General features: G+C 42.4%; 4 non-coding genes and 1 pseudogene across 4 annotated transcripts; 4 read left to right on the top strand and 1 right to left on the bottom strand.

Moving 5' to 3' along the window:
* The first annotated feature begins 7866 nt into the window (after positions 1–7866).
* LOC140314911 (U2 spliceosomal RNA) lies at positions 7867–8056 on the top strand. Its single transcript, XR_011917237.1, has one exon. It is a non-coding gene; the product is annotated as a U2 spliceosomal RNA (small nuclear RNA).
* A 397-nt stretch (positions 8057–8453) lies between these two features.
* Positions 8454–8567, top strand: LOC140314871 (U5 spliceosomal RNA). The gene has a single exon (XR_011917200.1). It is a non-coding gene; the product is annotated as a U5 spliceosomal RNA (small nuclear RNA).
* A 275-nt stretch (positions 8568–8842) lies between these two features.
* Positions 8843–9010, top strand: LOC140314936 (U2 spliceosomal RNA; annotated as a pseudogene).
* A 1978-nt stretch (positions 9011–10988) lies between these two features.
* LOC140314899 (U2 spliceosomal RNA) lies at positions 10989–11179 on the bottom strand. The gene has a single exon (XR_011917226.1). It is a non-coding gene; the product is annotated as a U2 spliceosomal RNA (small nuclear RNA).
* Positions 11180–22441: 11262 nt separating this feature from the next.
* Positions 22442–22632, top strand: LOC140314915 (U2 spliceosomal RNA). The gene has a single exon (XR_011917241.1). It is a non-coding gene; the product is annotated as a U2 spliceosomal RNA (small nuclear RNA).
* Positions 22633–24597: the final 1965 nt, after the last annotated feature.

Genomic DNA, 24597 nt, shown 5'->3' on the forward strand with positions numbered 1-24597 from the left:
TAACACATTGGAAATGTTTTACTATTTACATATGCATGTGCAGTGAAGAATTGCTTGCTGCTGATAAATGCAAAGAAGAACAGCTTACACATAGATGCTCACATATAGGCTGCTGAATGCAATGAAGACCTGCTTATCCAGTAAAGTTCAATGTCAATGTGTAATATTCAATTTTTATTCAATATTCTGATTTGCAAAACAGTGAAGTTAAACAATGAATGGGTCCATAGTCGGTATGAGAAGACTACAGGAATATTTACCTGGGTGTACGTTCAAACAGAGATGAGAAAATTGCGATAAATTATTGTTTGTTTGTTTGTTAGTATGTATATGAATGTTATGTGTATAAACTGTGTTGAGTTATAGTTACTCAGTAGTGTCTCAGTGAAACAACCGACGGGGGAAGCCTTGCGGTGACAACAAAAGCAGTGTTTTACTGATCAGTCAAGTTGCTCCAGTGTACTCCATACAAACTGGTTGGCTACTGAAGGGATAGAAAATGGGGAATACTTGTTTTAAAGCAAACAAGGAATTAGATGGGAAAAATACATGTTTTAACGGGACCCAGACAATATTATATAGATGTCGCCACTGAAGTAAAGAACATTTACGTGGGATGGTGTGAGGGTCCTCGTTTGGCTGACGTTCGCCGATATGCTCGCCATGCTCAGAACCAAGTTGAGACGCGTAAGACAACCAAAAGGGACAAGTGTGAAAAGGAGCTGCATTTGGCAACCATGACCATGTATTACGCAGTTGGTGTAAACAGAGGACGAGGCCGAAGTCGAAGACGTGGACGTGTGGGAGAGGAGGTCAAAATGGGCCACGCCAGAGCTATGATCCGAATATTTGTTTTTACTGTGGCCAGACTGGACACTGGAAAAAGGACTGTCCACAGCTAAAAAGTGATGAAATTGGGCAAAAGGCTGACTGAGGGTGGGAGGCAGGTTCTGGACGTCACACGGCAGCGGAGCTTCCACTAATGGGTGATAGCACAAACACACTCACACATTTTTCCTGCTCTGTGTAGTGAAGCAACGCTTGCCGACTGTGATTCACGTAGTAAAGTTTTGCATGCTATTTCCGTCCTAGAGCAAAGATATTTCTCTCAGAATATAGGAACTTATGTTCATCAGTAGTGACGTCAGGGGAGTTTGATTGTCCTCCAAAGTTAAGTGGAAACCACGTTTACTGTATGTCTGCATCAGGCCAGGTTGTGAAGGAGAAAATGACAATGCCCATTGCGTGTTGTCACTCCCGATGAGCTCTCCTTCAAACACTCATTTTTGTTATCAGAGTTGTGTCCCATTAACCTGATGGGCTGTGATCTCATGTGTAAATTAGGCATTATTTTAACTTCTACACCAGAGGGTGTTAAGGTTATGTTACAGCCTGACAAAGTTTTCACAGCAGTGCAGTTTGATTCATCGGCACTTACATATGCTTATGAGTGGAAACTTCCCAGCTCTCCTTTTTCACAACAACTAGTGGAAGAAGCAAAAGCGTTAGTTTCACCCCTTTCTGATTTCATGCAACCTACTGATTTGCACTGCACATCACACATTTCTTTGGGGCCTGACAATGAAGAAGAATGAGAAGAAGTGAAAAAATATGTGCGCCTACTTTATTGGCTGTGTCGCTCACTCCAGAGCACTTCGATTTTTTTAATGTTTGTGGTACTCGCCCTCACATTTCCTTGGCCAAACGTACACACTGGCAGTGACAAGGTGTGGGAGAGTTTGTTGCTACATGTCAGAAAGAAATGGAGTGGACTGTTTCACCTGCTGATCCAAATTTGATGTTTTCTGAACGATTGTCAGCATACAAAAAAATATTTTTGAGTACAATGCATTGTCAAAGAACTGTGGACTTAATTCCTACCACAGAATCACATTTTGAAGCATGTTTTTTATCTGAAACAGATTTGTCTTCGATACCCATGTTGGCTGAAGTGCCCAATGATCTTTGGGCTAAGAGCAAATATGATGTGGGGTTGATAAAAGGCTGTGAACCAGTAATTGTCACCCCTAAATCAGACTTTTGTCGATGTAAAAAACAATACCCTTTTAAGCCTGAAGCAATTAAAGGGATTAAACCTGTTTTTCAATCTTTTCAGAAAACAGGCGTTATTGTTCCTTTTGAAAATTCACCTGTGCTTACTCCATTGTTTCCTGTTAAAAAGATTAAAGATGCTGGCCAGCCAGATGAATGGCGTTTTGTACAGGACCTCCAAGCGGTGAATGCTGCAGTTCAGCCACATGCTCCTACTGTGCCCAACCCACACACTATTTTGTCTCAAATTACATCAGATGCACAGTTTTTCTCAGTGGTTGACTTGTCGCCAGTGCACCCTGATAGCCCATTTTGGTTTGCTTTTTAGTTTGAAGGGAGATCTTGGACTTTTACCCGGTTATGCCAGGGGTACTGTGAAAGTCCCACTATTTACAATGCTGCCCTCAAAGCTAGTCTGGATTAACTTCAATCAACCACAGGCTCTGCTCTTTTGCAGTATGTGGATGACATCCTTTTATGTAGTCCATCTAAACAACAGTGTGAAAAAGACCAAATGACTCAAATAACTTTCTTGCTTTCAAAATTTTTCCTCTAGTGACGCTGACTTAGAGAGGGATGAAGATAATCATGTTTAATTGTTCATGTTTTGATTGTTTATCATTGGACCCTTTATTACTATGATGCCTGCATTTTAAACTCACGTTGTGTGCAAATGCAGGCTGATGTTTTACAGATAAAGTTATTATTTTCCTTGTTTCTTTTGGGTTGATTAATATAATGGTATTATTATAATCAAAAGGGAGGAATGTAATGGAAAATAATTCTTATATGCATTGTATTGAGTGTTACTGTGTATAACCTGCAAATGACCGAGCTGCAAGGTACCACCCTGCCCTGTTTTCTTAAATTCCTCTTTACAATGGTGGGCTTGTTATAATGAGATAGGTGCACTTTAGGGGGGACAGGGTTAGGCTGGTATTTACGAGTGTGTCTGGGTAACCTCAACTGATGGTTGGGGAGGAAAGTTAGAAGAACAATCAATTATACCCAAAAACAGATGACGTGATGAGCGGGCAATATAACTGTGTGTTTTTGCTTCAGTGGTCAGAGCAACTCTGTATTCTGTACTGTGTTGTTCTCTCTTGCAAGATATTATTATTAAAGCCTCTTATCTCCTCACAAGAAAATAACTGACTCCCCAAATGCAAGTGTCAGGACAAATGATCAAACTTCTCCAAGCTTCAGTCTGCAGAGAAGTACAAGACAGGGTTGCTCACTTTCTCCCTCACTTTTTGCTATTTTCATCAAACCTTTAGCAGCTGCTATCAGACAAGATAGAAATATTAAAGACATCCAACCCCAAAATATTGAGCATAAAATAAGTCTTTATGCTGATGATGTATTACTTTTCCTTCAGAACTCACAGACGTCTCTCACTCACACGATCACACTCATAAATAAATTCTCAGCACTTTCTGACTACTCTATCAATTGGTCTAAGACCACAGTTCTGCCCATTAACTGTAGGGTCCAGAATATACCTGCGATCACTTTACAGTCAGGAAATATTAGATATTTAGGCATAAACATTTCCTCCAGGCTCTCAGAGCTAACAAAGCTAATTTATGTGCAATTATTAAAGACAGTAGAGGACAATCTCTCTCGTTGGAAGTCCTTACCTATATCACTTATGGGGAGTGTTACAACCATTAAAATGATGATACTACCAAAAGTTAACTATTTGTTCTCAATGATCCCCATAAAACCAACCTGCTACTTGGTTTAAGTCACTAGATTCATGCATCTCCAAATTTCTGTGGAAAAACAAACCACCGCGTATTAGTTTAAAAACCCTACAGAAGACCAAGGACAGTGGTGGATTAGATTTACCTAATTTTCAGCACTATTCCTTAGCCAATAGGTTACGGTATATATCAAAATGGTTTAAACCTAGCCCAATAGATGAACATGGATAAATATAGAACAAGCATTGTGTGATAATCTGTAAATCTCTGACCTGCCACTTATTAGTCAAAACGTAAAAAATCACAAATGTTTCAAAAGCATTAACATCAGCACCTCTCTGACAGCCTGGTGGGAATTTCTTAAAATAACAAAGTCTTCACTTGTCCCGTGTAAGCTTACACCCATCTGGAACAATCCTGACATCCTGCAAAACAAAAAAATGCTAAACTTTACTCTATGGAAGATCAAAGGAATCAAACATCTGGAACATATAATCCAAAATGGACATTTTATTTCATTTGATGAGCTCATATCACAACATGAGATAGGCAGCAATAAATTCCTAGAATATCAACAACTTAAGTCTATAATAACAAAGAAATATATCCTCCACCAACCAGACTTACAACTCCCAATTAGGGTAGCAGAATTTCTAAGCATCTGCACCCCAAAACTACTATCAAAAATATATAAATTATTGTCTAAGATAGATGACACAATGTCTCTACCGTCCTCAAAATGGGAGGCAGATTTATCCATCAGTTCTAGTCATAGCTTCTGGCCACAAATATGTTTGAACACCTTCAGAATGACTCAAAATCCTAATTTACAGCTCATACAATACAAAATTCTTCATAGAACACACTATACAGGACAAAGGATGTTCAGGATGGGTCTAACACACTCAAACATCTGCTCACATTGCACAGATAACACACCTGATGATTATGCACACGCTTTGTGGTTTTGTGCGCCTGTCCAGAAGTTCTGGCTTGAAGTCTGTGCGGACCTGTCAACATGGCTAAAGTGTAGCATTCCTGCATGCCCCACACTGTGCATACTGGGTGACTTAGACAACATCAACGTGGAATTTAGCTTAGCACACATGATCCTCACAGTGTTATGTATAGCAAAGAAAACTATTCTCATGAACTGGAAAGCGAAGAACAATCTGTGTATTAACCAGTTTAGAAATCGCTCTGGGCGGTTGGGTGTGTGCTGGGGGGGGCTGTGTGGCTTCGGGCGTCTGGTGGTCTCTCGGGTCGTGGGGACCGGGTTGGTCATTGTTGGGGGGGACTGTGTGTCGGGCTTGGAGGGCAGTTTTGGGGGCTTGCGGGTGGGGCTGTCTTGCGGTGTGGGGCGGGGTCCCTTAGGGGCCTTGGGGTGGTGGCTGCTGGCTCTGTACCGGGTGACCGGGCCGCTCTGGCGTGGGTGGTGGAGCTGGGCCTGGACCTGGTGGCTTGCCGCTGCCTTGCGCCCGGGGCGGGGCCCTGCCTGTGCCTGGGGGGTCTGGGTTGCCCTGGACATGCCACAGTATGCGTGGGTTGGTGCAGGTCCTGGTGCCGGCCTTGTTGCTCTGGGAACTCCAAGGTGTCCGCAGGTGGTTGTTTTTTTTAGGGTGTTGGGGCGTGCGGTGAGGAGGAGGGGGTCTGTATGGGGGTGTGCTTTTCCCCAGTTGGGGGGGGCCTGGGGGGGCCTGGGTGATGGTGGGTCTCAGGCCCGGGCTGCTGCGACTGGTGTAACCGGGTGATTTGTTTGTTTGTTTGTTTGATTTTTGTTGTTGTTTGTTTGTTTTTGTAGAGGTCCTCCGGGATGGGGTTGGGTTGAGTGGGGTGGGGCGGGATGGGTTCCTTCTGGGGGTACAGTAGCTCCCGGAATATGGTGACTGCAGGCCCCGAGCCTGGTGGACATCAGGCCCTCCTGCCCTGTGTTGGGTCCCAGGTAGCGGGGATGCCTATTGCAGCCAGTCTCTGGCTGCCCTCTCTGGGGTGGGAGGGACAAGGAGGATGAATTAATTATTCTGCTAGTTTATATATTGTAAACATAAACAATAAACATTTATAAAACTTCCCTTGGCAAAGCAAATCTGTTTGGCATAAAGGTATTCAGACTACAATTCTAGTGCAGCAAGTTCAAGAATGTGTGTGTGTATGGGTGTATGTGTGTGAACGTGTGTGAGTTTGTGTGTGTGAGAGTTTAAAGAACCTGTTATCCACAGGCAGGTCTTAACTAGTATGGCACGGGTCCAGCCTGTCTCATCTTTTTTGAAGGTTCAGCGCTCGGCCGTAACCCTTCTGTCTGTTTGGACTCTCACATACATTCGGTTAATCATAGAAAAACGAGAACAAAACTTTTTAGCCCCTTAAATTCATAAAACAGATATGGTGCAGTTATTTCCATTCTAGAAAATAAGAGTAATCACCACCATTCCTATAAATTCTGGATATTCTAACAATCTGAATCTTTTTTAAATGTTCGATGAAGCCCTTTGCTGTTCTGTTTAGAGACTCAGCTGATCATAAACCAAGTTTTGCTCTTGAACCAAGCTTCTAAACTCTTCACCTTTTTCATTTCTCAGTTAGTATTCACTTTAAAACTGATTAAAAGAAAAATTAAATGAATGCCTATCAACAAATGTGGGATCTAAACTCTAGTGCTTCCTCTAAAATAATTTCCTTTCTCAATTCAGAAATGTGTGTGTGTAAGTCACAACACCCGTGACACCAAAACGGCTTTCTTTTCTCTCTTTTCTCTACACTCTGCACTGTGAGCACACACAACAAATCAGAAAGGCTTTTTTCTCTCTTTTCTACATTATGGACTGTGGGGACACAAAACCGCTCTCTCTTTTTTTTTTTTTGATTGTGTGCCAGGGCGTTGTCTCACGTATTAGATTATGCTTAAGATACGAATGGGTTTATCAGTCACATCAGAATCCATACATACTGATCCTACCGTAATAAAATGGTCGGATCTTATCAAACACACTTTGTTTCTTGTGAAAAGTCAGCCAAACAGCGTATACACGTCAAGACACTGAATCAAGTTTGCCACAAGAACTCATAAGTTTGGCAGTATTGCTCTGCCGTCAGCAATCATACACCCATTTTATTTTCATGAGACATGTGCAGGCACCTGTTCATCTACTGTTCTATCACTATGAATTAGTTTATCTATTATCAATAAGGATACTTCTACAACTACTATCAAAGTATGTCCGGACTTCTTATGTTGTCAGTTGCTATATATGAATAAGTGGGTTGCTACTGAAAAGCATTAAGCATGTCACACAGCCCAAACATATAACATTTCAGGACACACCACACAGTTAACAACCACAGTGAAGCATGTCAAAGCCCAAACATGTAACATTCAACAGGACACTTACACAACACATTCAAATCAAACAGTCAGACAACATACAAGAACCTATACCCCAGCCGGCATTGCTCCCTGCCTATTTTCCTACAACTCACTATGTGTGCGCACACCTTTATTCACAAACTCTTCAACTTATACTCTTTTACCGAAGCTGCTACAGCTCGATTGGCCAAATACCCTTAGATCCTATTTCGGTGAATTTGACATCTGCCTTGTATGTAACAGATTAGCGGTTTAGCAGTTTTAATTTAGTTTGAGTGAAGGAATTCATTTTATAGCAAAATCCGAAATCGTGAAGAACTCATGAAAGTAAGCTTATTCTCGGATTCCTGAAACTTTAGATTTGTTCTTTCTTTTACTGCAAAGTACAACGTTGAGCAGCACTAATGAGTTGTTTCTATTTTTGGCAGGCTTTACCTTTGCGAATGAAGCCCTTTCTGTCTGTGCAAAAGAAATCTTGTTACTGTGCAGAGTGACTTCTCTGAGTAGAGTCGCCTTACTTGTTGCGACTGTGCCGACGTTCGAAGCTGGAGTGCAAAGTTGTTGCTTGAATGGTGCTCGCTGGAGCGTGTGGTAGTGTAAAGTTATACCATTTAAAAGGGCTGAAGAGTGCTCAGTGCAGCGGGTGGGCGGAGGTGCAAAGTGACACTATGGCCATAAAAAGAACACCGCTACAAGTACGCATTGTGCCAGGAAGGGCCCTCGGACGTGAACCAGTGGACAGTTATCGCTTCTCGGCCTTTTGGCTAAGATCAAGTGTAGTATCTGTTCTTATCAGTTTAATGTCTGATATGTCCTCTATGCGAGACTACATATTAAATGGATTTGTATCAATAGGAGTTGAAAAAGGAGCTTGCTCCGTTCACTCCAAGCATCGACCCGGTACTGCAGTGCCGCTGGGAACGGTGCGCTCTTTGCTGCTCTTGTGAAAAAGCAAACAGCGGTGCAGGATGGAAGTTTCAGGGAGCCTAAGATGAAACTTTCTTTTAATCTGCTGATAAAAGAGAGTGAATGCGAAGCAGACTTTAACGCGGCTCTGGGAGCGAGCCGAGTGCGGGCTAACCGGGAGAATTGCTTGAAAGAAACGCGACACCGAATGAGCAGTCAGATCAAAGCCTCAATACGGTGTTCCCGTGTTGTTTGTGGCTGCCTTGTCTTTTGCACAGAGTAAAAGACAAGGCAGCCATCGAATAGGGCCCGATTGTTCCTACTTGGTCAGCCGAGGAGCAAGGGGGGGGAGCAAGCGTCTCAACCAAGCAAAGCTCACCATGGGGAAGGTGGCTATGCCAACTAGCCTGATGCCCTGCCCCGCAGTTCACTGGTTTCTCTTCATAATGTACAAGTCTTTCGCCTTTTACTAAAGACTTCCGTGGAGAGCAGCACTAATGAATTGTTTCTATTTTTGGCAGGCTTTACCTTTGCGGGTGAAGCCCTTTCTGTCTGTGCAAAAGAAATCTTGTTACTGTGCAGAGTGACTTCTCTGAGTAGAGTCACCTTACTTGTTGCGACTGTGCCGATGTTGCTTGAATGGTGCTCGCTGGAGCGTGCGGTAGTGTAAAGTTATACCATTTAAAAGGGTTGAAGAGTGCTCAGTGCAGCGGGTGGGCGGAGGTGCAAAGTGACACTATGGCCATAAAAAGAACACCGCTACAAGTGCGCATTGTGCCAGGAAGGGCCCTCGGACGTGAACCAGTGGACAGTTATCGCTTCTCGGCCTTTTGGCTAAGATCAAGTGTAGTATCTGTACTTATCAGTTTAATATGTGATATGTCTATGCAAGGACTACATATTAAATGGATTTTTATCAATAGGAGTTGAAAAAGGAGCTTGCTCCGTTCACTCCAAGCATCTACAAGAAGGTGTGAATGGCCGACCATTTTTTGTAAATAGCGGGTAAGAAAAGGTGCGAATGCCCGACAATACACCATCAAAAGCGGGAGCAGAGGGGTTCAGCTGCAAGAAGGTCTGAATTTCCAACCATAATTTGTAAAAACCGGGGAAGAAAAGGCTCGAAAGCCCGACTATACACCATCAAAAGCGGGAGCAGAGGGGTTCAGCTGCAAGAAGGTCTGAATTTCCATCAATAATTGCTAGAAAACATGAAAGAAAATTTTCGAATATCCAACCGCACATGATCATAAGTGGGAGAGGAGGTGTTCAGCTGCAAGAAGGTGTGAATGTCCACCCATAATTCCTGAAAAATGGGTAAAAAAAGGTGCGAATGCCCAACCATACATCATCAAAAGCATGTGTGAATGTCAGATCATAATTTGCAAAAACCTGATTGTGTGCAGCTGAACACCTCTGCTCCCGCTTTTGATGGTGTATAGTCGGGCTTTCGAGGCTTTTCTTCAACGGTGTTTACAAATTATGGTTGGAAATTCAGACCTTGCAGCCGAACACCTACGCTCCCTCTTTTGATCATACATTGTCGGGCATTCGCACCTTGTCTTACCCGCGTTTTACAAACCATGGTCGGACTTTCACACCTTCTTGTAGCTGAACAACTCCGCTCCCGCTATTGATTGTGTACAGTCGGGTATTTTAACCTTTTCTTACCCGCTTTTTACCAATTATGGTCGGACATTCACACCGTCTTACAGCGGAACACCTCCGCTCCCTCTTTTGATGATGTATGGTCCGGCATTCTTACCGTTTCTAACACATTTTTCAGCAATTATGGTAGGACATTCACACCTTCTTGCAGCTGAACACCTCCTCTCCCACTTATGATCATGTGCGAATTGATTTTCGAAAATTTTCTTTCATGTTTTCTATTAATTAAAAATGGACATTTAGACCTTCTTGCAGCTGAACACCTCCGCTCCCGCTTTTGATCATACATTGTCAGGCATTCGCACCTTGTCTTACCCGCTTTTTACAAAATTTAGTCGAACATTCACACCTTTTTGCAGCCGAACACAGTTTTTTGCAGCCGAATTTGGGCATTCGAACCTTTTCATACCCACTTTTTACCAACTATGGTCGGACATTCACACCGTCTTACAGCGGAACACCTCCGCTCCCTCTTTTGATGGTGTATGTTCGGGCATTCGAACCTTTTCTTACCCGCTTTTTACAAACTATGCTCGGACATTCAAACCTTCTTGTAGCCGAACACATCCACTCCTGCTTTTGATGATGTATGGTTGGGCATTCGAACCTACTTGTTGCCCGCTTTTCATTAATTATGGGTGGACATTCACACCTTGTCGCAGCCAAACACCTCCGCTCCCTGTTTTGATCATGTATGGTTGGACATTCGCACCTTTTCTCACCCGCTTTTTGCAAACTATGGTCGGCCATTCACAGCTTCCTCTCCACCATACTTTTATGGTGGGATATTCACACCCACTTGCATCTGAAGACCTCCGCCCCCACTTTTGTTGATATTTAGCCGATCATTCGCACCTTACCCGCTTTTGGCAAACTATGGCCTTCTTGCAGCCAAAAACCTCTGATCTCGCTTTTGATTATGTAAGGTTGGGCATTCAGACCTTGCTTCACCTGCTTTTCACCAAATATAGTCGGACATTCACACCTTCTTGCAGCCGAACACTTCCGCTCCACCTTTTAGTTTTCTATGGGGCATTCACACCTTTTTTTACACCGCATTTTATAAAAACACCACAGGAACACCGTATTGAGGCTTTGTTCTGACCGCTCATTCGGTGTCGCGTTTCTTTCAAGCAATTCTCCTGGTTAGCCCGCACTCGGCTCGCTCCCAGAGCCGTGTTAAAGTCTGCTTTGCATTCACTCTCTTTTCTCAGCAGATTAAAAGAAAGTTTCATCTTAGGCTCCCTGAAACTTCCATCCTGCACCGCTGTTTGCTTTTTCACAAGAGCAGAGGAGAGCGCACCGTTCCCAGCGGCACTGCAGTACCGGGTCGATGCTTGGAGTGAATGGAGCAAGCTCCTTTTTCAACTCCTATTGATAAAAATCCATTTAATATGTAGTCCTCGCATAGAGGACATATCAGACATTAAACTGATAAGAACAGATACTACACTTGATCTTAGCCAAAAGGCCGAGAAGCGATAACTGTCCACTGGTTCACGTCCGAGGGCCCTTCCTGGCACAATGCGCACTTGTAGCGGTGTTCTTTTATGGCCATAGTGTCACTTTGCACCTCCGCCCACCCGCTGCACTGAGCACTCTTCAGCCCTTTTAAATGGTATAACTTTACACTACCACACGCTCCAGCGAGCACCATTCAAGCAACAACTTTGCACTCCAGCTTCGAACATCGGCACAGTCGCAACAAGTAAGGCGACTCTACTCAGAGAAGTCACTCTGCACAGTAACAAGATTTCTTTTGCACAGACAGAAAGGGCTTCACCCGCAAAGGTAAAGCCTGCCAAAAATAGAAACAACTCATTAGTGCTGCTCAACGTTGTACTTTGCAGTAAAAGAAAGAGCAAATCTAAAGTTTCAAGAATCCGAGAATAAGCTTACTTTCATGAGTTCTTCACGATTTTGGATTTTGCTATAAAATGATTTCCTTCACTCAAACTAAATTAGAACTGCTAAACCGCTAATCTGTTACATACGAGGCAGATGTCAAATTCACCGAAATAGGATCTAAGGGTATTTGGCCAATCGAGCTGTAGCAGCTTCGGTAAAAGAGTATAAGTTGAAGAGTTTGTGAATAAAGGTGTGCGCACACATAGTGAGTTGTAGGAAAATAGGCAGGGAGCAATGCCGGCTGGGGTATATGTTCTTGTATGTTGTCTGACTGTTTGATTTGAATGTGTTGTGTAAGTGTCCTGTTGAATGTTACATGTTTGGGCTTTGACATGCTTCACTGTGGTTGTTAACTGTGTGGTGTGTCCTGAAATGTTATATGTTTGGGCTGTGTGACATGCTTAATGCTTTTCAGTAGCAACCCACTTATTCATATATAGCAACTGACAACATAAGAAGTCCGGACATACTTTGATAGTAGTTGTAGAAGTATCCTTATTGATAATAGATAAACTAATTCATAGTGATAGAACAGTAGATGAACAGGTGCCTGCACATGTCTCATGAAAATAAAATGGGTGTATGATTGCTGACGGCAGAGCAATACTGCCAAACTTATGAGTTCTTGTGGCAAACTTGATTCAGTGTCTTGACGTGTATACGCTGTTTCGCTGACTTGTCACAAGAAACAAAGTGTGTTTGATAAGATCCGACCATTTTATTACGGGAGGATCAGTATGTATTGATTCTGATGTGACTGATAAACCCATTCGTATCTTAAGCATAATCTAATACGTGAGACAACGCCCTGGCACACAATCAAAAAAAAAAAGAGAGAGAGCGGTTTTGTGTCCCCACAGTCCATAATGTAGAAAAGAGAGAAAAAAGCCTTTCTGATTTGGTGTGTGTGCTCACAGTGCAGAGTGTAGAGAAAAGAGAGAAAAGAAAGCCGTTTTGGTGTCACGGGTGTTGTGACTTACACACACACATTTCTGAATTGAGAAAGGAAATTATTTTAGAGAAAGCACTAGAGTTTAGATCCCACATTTGTTGATAGGCATTCATTTAATTTTTCTTTTAATCAGTTTTAAAGTGAATACTAACTGAGAAATGAAAAAGGTGAAGAGTTTAGAAGCTTGGTTCAAGAGCAAAACTTGGTTTATGATCAGCTGAGTCTCTAAACAGAACAGCAAAGGGCTTCATCGAACATTTAAAAAAGATTCAGATTGTTAGAATATCCAGAATTTATAGGAATGGTGGTGATTACTCTTATTTTCTAGAATGGAAATAACTGCACCATGTCTGTTTTATGAATTTAAGGGGCTAAAAAGTTTTGTTCTCGTTTTTCTATGATTAACCGAATGTATGTGAGAGTCCAAACAGACAGAAGGGTTACGGCCGAGCGCTGGACCTTCCAAAAAAGATGAGACAGGCTGGACCTGTGCCATACTAGTTAAGACCTGCCTGTGGATAACAGGTTCATTAAACTCTCACATACACAAACTCACACACGTTCGCACACATACACCCATTCACACACACATTCTTGAACTTGCTGCAAGATTAAACATTTGCATTAACTGACTCCAGCAACTCTGAGTCTCATTGAGAGACTTTTCTCAACAATTGGGTCCTCAAACCAGATCTCAACGTTTTTTCCGCTTTCCAGGGTCGGAGCTGAAACCGTGCACGGGGGAGTCCAGTACTCCTAAAGAAAGACCCCCTGCTGAATTGCGGTAATTAGGGGGCAGTGTCCACTGAAAGGGGGAAAAAGGGACGAGATCGTACTTTTGAATCAATGGCCAGAAGCCATTGGCAGTGCAGGCATCAACAATAATGGTGTTATTTCACCCATTAACACTTAAGGTACCTCATGCAGTGGCTGTGATATGGTTACTTAACAAAATATCTTTACCAGACATCTCTCCTACATAACAGTTTTTCTTTCACAGCCACACCTTGTTGTCGAGAGATGTGCTACACTTAATCCATCCACACTGCTACCTACCCCACAGATGGAAAGCCTCATGATTGCATGTCAGAAATAACCATCAGTGTTTTACCCAGGCCAGACTTAACTGATATACGTTATGAAAATGCAGAAATAACTATATTTATTCAACAGGTCAAGTAAAAAACCCTGATGGCACAAATTCTACAGGATTTGCAGTAGTAACAGAAACTGAAGTTTTCTTAAAACAACCACTACCAAAAAATTACTCGAATTGGTAGCTTTAACTGAAGCTTGTAAATTAAATAACAAAAAGGTTGTTAACGTTTACACTGACAGTCAGTATGCCTTCTCAACTGTACATGTGTTAACACAGCATTGGAAAAACAGGTATGTAGACATCCACAGCTAAATGTATAAACTACAAATATTTTAGCATTATTAGATGTTATTCAATTGCCATCTACAATAGGCTCGTATGAATGACCGGAAGGAAAACCATACTGCCAAAGAATTTGTTTAAATATGCTGCAGTATTGAGCCACGGACCATGTCATGTCTCAACAGGAGGGATTGAAGCAATAATGAACAAGGTTTTTACAGCATATGGTTTTACTAATTATTGAATTTTTTTTTTTAGAATAAATAAATGAATAAAGTTTTGTCTAGCAGGTCAAATATGTGCAAAATACATTCCACAGGGCAATCTAAGACCAAAACGAAGATAATTCCCTAAGCCAGTGTATCTTTTTCAACATATTTGTTTGGATTTCATTATTTCATTATTGTGTAGATTTCATTGAACTAAATAAATGTTAAGGGAAACGATTCTGCTCAGTGACAACAGAGGTTTTTACCAAATGGTCTGAAATATTTCCATGTGCACAAGCAGATGCACTCTCTGTAGCAAAATCACGCGTAAAATAACTCATTTCTAGATTTGAAATTCCTGAAAAGATCTTCAGTGATAATTTGACACACTTTGTAAACAATGTCATCTCACTGATGGCAAAGAACTTAAAATAGACCTTAGAAACCACTGTGATATAGAAGGTTTCGCTAACACATTGGAATTGTTTTACTATTTACATATGCATGTGCAGTGAAGAATTGCTTGCTGCTGATAAATGCAAGGAAGAACAGCTTACACATAGATGCTCACATATAGGCTGCTGAATGCAATGAAGACCTGCTTATCCAGTAAAGTTCAATGTCAATGTGTAATATTCAATTAGGATTTGCAAAACAGTGAAGTTAAACAATGAATGGGTCCATAGTCGGTATGAGAAGACTACAGGAATATTTACCTGGGTGTACGTTCAAACAGAGATGAGAAAATTGCGATAAATTATTGTTTGTTTGTTTGTTAGTATGTATATGAATGTTATGTGTATAAACTGTGTTGAGTTATAGTTACTCAGTAGTGTCTCAGTGAAACAACCGACGGGGGAAGCCTTGCGGTGACAACAAAAGCAGTGTTTTACTGATCAGTCAAGTTGCTCCAGTGTACTCCATACAAACTGGTTGGCTACTGAAGGGATAGAAAATGGGGAATACTTGTTTTAAAGCAAACAAGGAATTAGATGGGAAAAATACATGTTTTAACGGGACCCAGACAATATTATATAGATGTCGCCACTGAAGTAAAGAACATTTACGTGGGATGGTGTGAGGGTCCTCGTTTGGCTGACGTTCGCCGATATGCTCGCCATGCTCAGAACCAAGTTGAGACGCGTAAGACAACCAAAAGGGACAAGTGTGAAAAGGAGCTGCATTTGGCAACCATGACCATGTATTACGCAGTTGGTGTAAACAGAGGACGAGGCCGAAGTCGAAGACGTGGACGTGTGGGAGAGGAGGTCAAAATGGGCCACGCCAGAGCTATGATCCGAATATTTGTTTTTACTGTGGCCAGACTGGACACTGGAAGAAGGACTGTCCACAGCTAAAAAGTGATGAAATTGGGCAAAAGGCTGACTGAGGGTGGGAGGCAGGTTCTGGACGTCACACGGCAGCGCAGCCTCCACTAATGGGTGATAGCACAAACACACTCACACATTTTTCCTGCTCTGTGTAGTGAAGCAACGCTTGCCGACTGTGATTCACGTAGTAAAGTTTTGCATGCTATTTCCGTCCTAGAGCAAAGATATTTCTCTCAGAATATAGGAACTTATGTTCATCAGTAGTGACGTCAGGGGAGTTTGATTGTCCTCCAAAGTTAAGTGGAAACCACGTTTACTGTATGTCTGCATCAGGCCAGGTTGTGAAGGAGAAAATGACAATGCCCATTGCGTGTTGTCACTCCCGATGAGCTCTCCTTCAAACACTCATTTTTGTTATCAGAGTTGTGTCCCATTAACCTGATGGGCTGTGATCTCATGTGTAAATTAGGCATTATTTTAACTTCTACACCAGAGGGTGTTAAGGTTATGTTACAGCCTGACAAAGTTTTCACAGCAGTGCAGTTTGATTCATCGGCACTTACATATGCTTATGAGTGGAAACTTCCCAGCTCTCCTTTTTCACAACAACTAGTGGAAGAAGCAAAAGCGTTAGTTTCACCCCTTTCTGATTTCATGCAACCTGCTGATTTGCACTGCACATCACACATTTCTTTGGGGCCTGACAATGACTATGAGAAGAAGTGAAAAAATATGTGCGCCTACTTTATTGGCTGTGTCGCTCACTCCAGAGCACTTCGATTTTTTTAATGTTTGTGGTACTCGCCCTCACATTTCCTTGGCCAAACGTACACACTGGCAGTGACAAGGTGTGGGAGAGTTTGTTGCTACATGTCAGAAAGAAATGGAGTGGACTGTTTCACCTGCTGATCCAAATTTGATGTTTTCTGAACGATTGTCAGCATACAAAAAAATATTTTTGAGTACAATGCATTGTCAAAGAACTGTGGACTTAATTCCTACCACAGAATCACATTTTGAAGCATGTTTTTTATCTGAAACAGATTTGTCTTCGATACCCATGTTGGCTGAAGTGCCCAATGATCTTTGGGCTAAGAGCAAATATGATGTGGGGTTGATAAAAGGCTGTGAACCAGTAATTGTCACCCCTAAATCAGACTTTTGTCGATGTAAAAAACAATACCCTTTTAAGCCTGAAGCAATTAAAGGGATTAAACCTGTTTTTCAATCTTTTCAGAAAACAAGCGTTATTGTTCCTTTTGAAAATTCACCTGTGCTTACTCCATTGTTTCCTGTTAAAAAGATTAAAGATGCTGGCCAGCCAGATGAATGGCGTTTTGTACAGGACCTCCAAGCGGTGAATGCTGCAGTTCAGCCACATGCTCCTACTGTGCCCAACCCACACACTATTTTGTCTCAAATTACATCAGATGCACAGTTTTTCTCAGTGGTTGACTTGTCGCCAGTGCACCCTGATAGCCCATTTTGGTTTGCTTTTTAGTTTGAAGGGAGATCTTGGACTTTTACCCGGTTATGCCAGGGGTACTGTGAAAGTCCCACTATTTACAATGCTGCCCTCAAAGCTAGTCTGGATTAACTTCAATCAACCACAGGCTCTGCTCTTTTGCAGTATGTGGATGACATCCTTTTATGTAGTCCATCTAAACAACAGTGTGAAAAAGACCAAATGACTCAAATAACTTTCTTGCTTTCAAAATTTTTCCTCTAGTGACGCTGACTTAGAGAGGGATGAAGATAATCATGTTTAATTGTTCATGTTTTGATTGTTTATCATTGGACCCTTTATTACTATGATGCCTGCATTTTAAACTCACGTTGTGTGCAAATGCAGGCTGATGTTTTACAGATAAAGTTATTATTTTCCTTGTTTCTTTTGGGTTGATTAATATAATGGTATTATTATAATCAAAAGGGAGGAATGTAATGGAAAATAATTCTTATATGCATTGTATTGAGTGTTACTGTGTATAACCTGCAAATGACCGAGCTGCAAGGTACCACCCTGCCCTGTTTTCTTAAATTCCTCTTTACAATGGTGGGCTTGTTATAATGAGATAGGTGCACTTTAGGGGGGACAGGGTTAGGCTGGTATTTACGAGTGTGTCTGGGTAACCTCAACTGATGGTTGGGGAGGAAAGTTAGAAGAACAATCAATTATACCCAAAAACAGATGACGTGATGAGCGGGCAATATAACTGTGTGTTTTTGCTTCAGTGGTCAGAGCAACTCTGTATTCTGTACTGTGTTGTTCTCTCTTGCAAGATATTATTATTAAAGCCTCTTATCTCCTCACAAGAAAATAACTGACTCCCCAAATGCAAGTGTCAGGACAAATGATCAAACTTCTCCAAGCTTCAGTCTGCAGAGAAGTACAAGACAGGGTTGCTCACTTTCTCCCTCACTTTTTGCTATTTTCATCAAACCTTTAGCAGCTGCTATCAGACAAGATAGAAATATTAAAGACATCCAACCCCAAAATATTGAGCATAAAATAAGTCTTTATGCTGATGATGTATTACTTTTCCTTCAGAACTCACAGACGTCTCTCACTCACACGATCACACTCATAAATAAATTCTCAGCACTTTTTGACTACTCTATCAATTGGTCTAAGACCACAGTTCTGCCCATTAACTGTAGGGTCCAGAATATACCTGCGATCACTTTACAGTCAGGAAATATTAGATATTTAGGCATAAACATTTCCTCCAGGCTCTCAGAGCTAACAAAGCTAATTTATGTGCAATTATTAAAGACAGTAGAGGACAATCTCTCTCGTTGGAAGTCCTTACCTATATCACTTATGGGGAGTGTTACAACCATTAAAATGATGATACTACCAAAAGTTAACTATTTGTTCTCAATGATCCCCATAAAACCAACCTGCTACTTGGTTTAAGTCACTAGATTCATGCATCTCCAAATTTCTGTGGAAAAACAAACCACCACGTATTAGTTTAAAAACCCTACAGAAGACCAAGGACAGTGGTGGATTAGATTTACCTAATTTTCAGCACTATTCCTTAGCCAATAGGTTACGGTATATATCAAAATGGTTTAAACCTAGCCCAATAGATGAACATGGATAAATATAGAACAAGCATTGTGTGATAATCTGGAAATCTCTGACCTGCCACTTATTAGTCAAAACGTAAAAAATCACAAATGTTTCAAAAGCATTAACATCAGCACCTCTCTGACAGCCTGGTGGGAATTTCTTAAAATAACAAAGTCTTCACTTGTCCCGTGTAAGCTTACACCCATCTGGAACAATCCTGACATCCTGCAAAACAAAAAAATGCTAAACTTTACGCTATGGAAGATCAAAGGAATCAAACATCTGGAACATATAATCCAAAATGGACATTTTATTTCATTTGATGAGCTCATATCACAACATGAGATAGGCAGCAATAAATTCCTAGAATATCAACAACTTAAGTCTATAATAACAAAGAAATATATCCTCCACCAACCAGACTTACAACTCCCGATTAGGGTAGCAGAATTTCTAAGCATCTGCACCCCAAAACTACTATCAAAAATATATAAATTATTGTCTAAGATAGATGACACAATGTCTCTACCGTCCTCAAAATGGGAGGCAGATTTATCCATCAGTTCTAGTCATAGCTTCTGGCCACAAATATGTTTGAACACCTTCAGAATGACTCAAAATCCTAATTTACAGCTCATACAATACAAAATTCTTCATAGAACACACTATACAGGACAAAGGATGTTCAGGATGGGTCTAACACACTCAAACATCTGCTCACATTGCACAGATAACACACCTGATGATTATGCACACGCTTTGTGGTTTTGTGCGCCTGTCCAGAAGTTCTGGCTTGAAGTCTGTGCGGACCTGTCAACATGGCTAAAGTGTAGCATTCCTGCATGCCCCACACTGTGCATACTGGGTGACTTAGACAACATCAACGTGGAATTTAGCTTAGCACACATGATCCTCACAGTGTTATGTATAGCAAAGAAAACTATTCTCATGAACTGGAAAGCGAAGAACAATCTGTGTTTTAACCAGTTTAGAAATCGCTCTGGGCGGTTGGGTGTGTGCTGGGGGGGGCTGTGTGGCTTCGGGCGTCTGGTGGTCTCTCGGGTCGTGGGGACCGTGTTGGTCATTGCTGGGGGGGACTGTGTGTCGGGCTTGGAGGGCAGTTTTGGGGGCTTGCGGGTGGGGCTGTCTTGCGGTGTGGGGCGGGGTCCCTTAGGGGCCTTGGGGTGGTGGCTGCTGGCTCTGTACCGGGTGACCGGGCCGCTCTGGCGTGGGTGGTGGAGCTGGGCCTGGACCTGGTGGCTTGCCGCTGCCTTGCGCCCGGGGCGGGGCCCTGCCTGTGCCTGGGGGGTCTGGGTTGCCCTGGACATGCCACAGTATGCGTGGGTTGGTGCAGGTCCTGGTGCCGGCCTTGTTGCTCTGGGAACTCCAAGGTGTCCGCAGGTGGTTGTTTTTTTTAGGGTGTTGGGGCGTGCGGTGAGGAGGAGGGGGTCTGTATGGGGGTGTGCTTTTCCCCAGTTGGGGGGGGCCTGGGGGGGCCTGGGTGATGGTGGGTCTCAGGCCCGGGCTGCTGCGACTGGTGTAACCGGGTGATTTGTTTGTTTGTTTGTTTGATTTTTGTTGTTGTTTGTTTGTTTTTGTAGAGGTCCTCCGGGGTGGGGTTGGGTTGAGTGGGGTGGGGCGGGATGGGTTCCTTCTGGGGGTACAGTAGCTCCCGGAATATGGTGACTGCAGGCCCCGAGCCTGGTGGACATCAGGCCCTCCTGCCCTGTGTTGGGTCCCAGGTAGCGGGGATGCCTATTGCAGCCAGTCTCTGGCTGCCCTCTCTGGGGTGGGAGGGACAAGGAGGATGAATTAATTATTCTGCTAGTTTATATATTGTAAACATAAACAATAAACATTTATAAAACTTCCCTTGGCAAAGCAAATCTGTTTGGCATAAAGGTATTCAGACTACAATTCTAGTGCAGCAAGTTCAAGAATGTGTGTGTGTATGGGTGTATGTGTGCGAACGTGTGTGAGTTTGTGTGTGTGAGAGTTTATAGAACCTGTTATCCACAGGCAGGTCTTAACTAGTATGGCACGGGTCCAGCCTGTCTCATCTTTTTTGGAAAGTTCAGCGCTCGGCCGTAACCCTTCTGTCTGTTTGGACTCTCACATACATTCGGTTAATCATAGAAAAACGAGAACAAAACTTTTTAGCCCCTTAAATTCATAAAACAGACATGGTGCAGTTATTTCCATTCTAGAAAATAAGAGAAATCACCACCATTCCTATAAATTCTGGATATTCTAACAATCTGAATCTTTTTTAAATGTTCGATGAAGCCCTTTGCTGTTCTGTTTAGAGACTCAGCTGATCATAAACCAAGTTTTGCTCTTGAACCAAGCTTCTAAACTCTTCACCTTTTTCATTTCTCAGTTAGTATTCACTTTAAAACTGATTAAAAGAAAAATTAAATGAATGCCTATCAACAAATGTGGGATCTAAACTCTAGTGCTTCCTCTAAAATAATTTCCTTTCTCAATTCAGAAATGTGTGTGTGTAAGTCACAACACCCGTGACACCAAAACGGCTTTCTTTTCTCTCTTTTCTCTACACTCTGCACTGTGAGCACACACAACAAATCAGAAAGGCTTTTTTCTCCCTTTTCTACATTATGGACTGTGGGGACACAAAACCGCTCTCTCTTTTTTTTTTTTGATTGTGTGCCAGGGCGTTGTCTCACGTATTAGATTATGCTTAAGATACGAATGGGTTTATCAGTCACATCAGAATCCATACATACTGATCCTCCCGTAATAAAATGGTCGGATCTTATCAAACACACTTTGTTTCTTGTGACAAGTCAGCCAAACAGCGTATACACGTCAAGACACTGAATCAAGTTTGCCACAAGAACTCATAAGTTTGGCAGTATTGCTCTGCCGTCAGCAATCATACACCCATTTTATTTTCATGAGACATGTGCAGGCACCTGTTCATCTACTGTTCTATCACTATGAATTAGTTTATTTATTATCAATAAGGATACTTCTACAACTACTATCAAAGTATGTCCGGACTTCTTATGTTGTCAGTTGCTATATATGAATAAGTGGGTTGCTACTGAAAAGCATTAAGCATGTCACACAGCCCAAACATATAACATTTCAGGACACACCACACAGTTAACAACCACAGTGAAGCATGTCAAAGCCCAAACATGTAACATTCAACAGGACACTTAAACAACACATTCAAATCAAACAGTCAGACAACATACAAGAACCTATACCCCAGCCGGCATTGCTCCCTGCCTATTTTCCTACAACTCACTATGTGTGCGCACACCTTTATTCACAAACTCTTCAACTTATACTCTTTTACCGAAGCTGCTACAGCTTGATTGGCCAAATACCCTTAGATCCTATTTCGGTGAATTTGACATCTGCCTTGCATGTAACAGATTAGCGGTTTAGCAGTTTAAATTTAGTTTGAGTGAAGGAATTCATTTTATAGCAAAATCCAAAATCGTGAAGAACTCATGGAAGTAAGCTTATTCTCGGATTCCTGAATCTTTAGATTTGCTCTTTCTTTTACTGCAAAGTACAACGTTGAGCAGCACTAATGAGTTGTTTCTATTTTTGGCAGGCTTTACCTTTGCGGATGAAGCCCTTTCTGTCTGTGCAAAAGAAATCTTGTTACTGTGCAGAGTGACTTCTCTGAGTAGAGTCGCCTTACTTGTTGCGACTGTGCCGATGTTGCTTGAATGGTGCTCGCTGGAGCGTGCGGTAGTGTAAAGTTATACCATTTAAAAGGGCTGAAGAGTGCTCAGTGCAGCGGGTGGGCGGAGGTGCAAAGTGACACTATGGCCATAAAAAGAACACCGCTACAAGTGCGCATTGTGCCAGGAAGGGCCCTCGAACGTGAACCAGTGGACAGTTATCGCTTCTCGGCCTTTTGGCTAAGATCAAGTGTAGTATCTGTACTTATCAGTTTAATGTCTGATGTGTCCTCTATGCAAGGACTACATATTAAATGGATTTGTATCAATAGGAGTTGAAAAAGGAGCTTGCTCCGTTCACTCCAAGCATCGACCCGGTACTGCAGTGCCGCTGGGAACGGTGCGCTCTCCTCTGCTCTTGTGAAAAAGCAAACAGCGGTGCAGGATGGAAGTTTCTTTTAATCTGCTGAGAAAAGAGAGTGAATGCGAAGCAGACTTTAACACGGCTCTGGGAGCGAGCCGTGTGCGGGCTAACCGGGAGAATTGCTTGAAAGAAATGCGACACCGAATGAGCGGTCAGAACAAAGCCTCAATACGGTGTTCCTGTGGTGTTTTTATAAAAAAAAAGGTGTGAATGCCCGATAGAAAACTAAAAGGTGGAGCGGAAGTGTTCGGCTGCAAGAAGGTGTGAATGTCCGACTATATTTGGTGAAAAGCAGGTGAAGCAAGGTCTGAATGCCCAACCTTACATCATCAAAAGCGAGATCAGAGGTTTTTGGCTGCAAGAAGGCCATAGTTTGCCAAAGGTGCGAATGACCGACTAAATATCAACAAAAGTGGGGGCGGAGGTCTTCGGATTCAAGTGGGTGTGAATATCCCACCATACAAGTATGGTGGAGAGGAAGCTGTGAATGGCCGACCATAGTTTGCAAAAAGCGGGTGAGAAAAGGTGCGAATGTCCAACCATACATGATCAAAACAGGGAGCGGAGGTGTTTGGCTGCGACAAGGTGTGAATGTCCACCCATAATTAATGAAAAGCGGGCAACAAGTAGGTTCGAATGCCCAACCATACATCATCAAAAGCAGGAGTGGATGTGTTCGGCTACAAGAAGGTTTGTATGTCCGAGCATAGTTTGTAAAAAGCGGGTAAGAAAAGGTTCGAATGCCCGAACATACACCATCAAAAGAGGGAGCGGAGGTGTTCCGCTGTAAGACGGTGTGAATATCCGACCATATTTGGTAAAAAGTGGGTATGAAAAGGTTTGAATGCCCAAATTCGGCTGCAAAAAACTGTGTTCGGCTGCAAAAAGGTGTGAATGTTTGACTAAAGTTTGTAAACAGCGGGTAAGACAAGGTGCGAATGCCTGACAATGTATGATCAAAAGCGGAAGAAGAGGTGTTCAGCTGCAAGAAGGTCTAAATGTCCATCATTAATTGCTAGAAAACATGAAAGAAAATTTTCGAAAATCAATCCGCACATGATCATAAGTGGGAGAGGAGGTGTTCAGCTGCAAGAAGGTGTGAATGTCCTACCATAATTGCTGAAAAATGTGTTAGAAACGGTAAGAATGCCGGACCATACATCATCAAAAGCTAGAGAGGTGGTGTTCGGTTGCAAGTAGGTATGAGTGTCTGACTAAAGTTGAAATATATTAACAAAAGCGGGAGGAGAGGTCTTCGGATGAGTGGTTGAGAATTTTCAACTATAATCTATAAAATGCGGTGAAAAAAAAGGTGTGATAGAAACCTAAAAGGTGGAGCGGAAGTGTTGCAAGAAGGTGTGAATGTCCGTCTATAGTTGGTGAAAAGCAGGAAAAGCAAGGTCTTATTGCCCAATCTTACATCATCAAAAGCGAGATCAGAGGTGTTTGGCTGCAAGAAAACGGGTAAGGTGTGAATGACCGACTAAATATCAACAAAAGTGGGGGCGGAGGTCTTCGGATGCAAGTGGGTGTGAATATCCCACCATACAAGTATGGTGGAGAGGAAGCTGTGAATGGCCGACCATAGTTTGCAAAAAGCGGGTGAGAAAAGGTGCGAATGTCCAACCATACATGATCAAAACAGGGAGCGGAGGTGTTTGGCTGCGACAAGGTGTGAATGTCCACCCATAATTAATGAAAAGCGGGCAACAAGTAGGTTCGAATGCCCAACCATACATCATCAAAAGCAGGAGTGGATGTGTTCGGCTACAAGAAGGTTTGTATGTCCGAGCATAGTTTGTAAAAAGCGGGTAAGAAAAGGTTCGAATGCCCGAACATACACCATCAAAAGAGGGAGCGGAGGTGTTCCGCCATAAGAAGGTGTGAATGTCCGACCGTAGTTGGTAAAAAGCGGGTAAGAAAAGGTTAAAATACCCGACTGTACACAATCA

The sequence above is a fragment of the Leuresthes tenuis genome, unplaced genomic scaffold (assembly GCF_036924035.1).
Source record: "Leuresthes tenuis unplaced genomic scaffold, fLeuTen1.0.hap1 SCAF_9, whole genome shotgun sequence".
NCBI lineage: Eukaryota > Metazoa > Chordata > Actinopteri > Atheriniformes > Atherinopsidae > Leuresthes > Leuresthes tenuis.